Raw genomic sequence first — 760 nt, 5'->3', positions numbered from 1 at the left:
TAATCTAGCACAAGGGACATGGATGTATGTTAAAAATAAGAGTCAAAGAATGGACCAAATACCTTGTAAAAAAAAAGAATGTACCAAATACCAAAAAACCTACTAAAAACAAGAAACAAGCAATAAAAAATAGAAGATCCAATAAATGGACCAGTGGTCGATCTACTCCTCTTAATCCCATAATATTTCTGTAACACCCGTCTCCTCCTCTTTCGAGACCGGCGTGCTACTTACCGAAAAGTACCAAATCAAACCGAGTTATTCAAAACCGAATAAAATACCAAAGCATTTAATAAAATAAATACAAAAGAATTACATCTTTAAATTGATTTATAAAAATAAGTCTAATAAATCGAATGTAAAACCGGAATAAAATATGTGATCCCCAAGACACCAAACCGTCCAGATATCCAACTACTCGGCAAGCTCACCTGCAATGGGAAGATTGGGGGTGAGCAACAGGGGAGTTACTCCGTGAGGTATGAGATGCTAAACACGCAAACCACTGACTTGAGTAAATAGAACTCCCACTATGGAATTTTAGCTCTAACATGAACAAACAAGACGCCTAAAGCATCACACAACACAAACAATGCAATGATAGCATATAGCTAGTCCATGCACCCCGCATCTCCTCATACGGATATATATACATACACTGCGTCGCTAGTACAGTCTGTCTCTGTACCCCCGCCCACCAAAGCTGTGTCGAATGCAAATGTCTCTGCACCCACGCCCCACACAATCTGCGTCGCTAGCC

Source organism: Brassica oleracea, chromosome C1 (assembly GCF_000695525.1).
Source record: "Brassica oleracea var. oleracea cultivar TO1000 chromosome C1, BOL, whole genome shotgun sequence".
In the NCBI taxonomy this organism is placed as follows: domain Eukaryota; kingdom Viridiplantae; phylum Streptophyta; class Magnoliopsida; order Brassicales; family Brassicaceae; genus Brassica; species Brassica oleracea.
The sequence above is the reverse complement of the archived record's forward strand: the minus strand, read 5'-3'. Positions refer to the sequence as shown.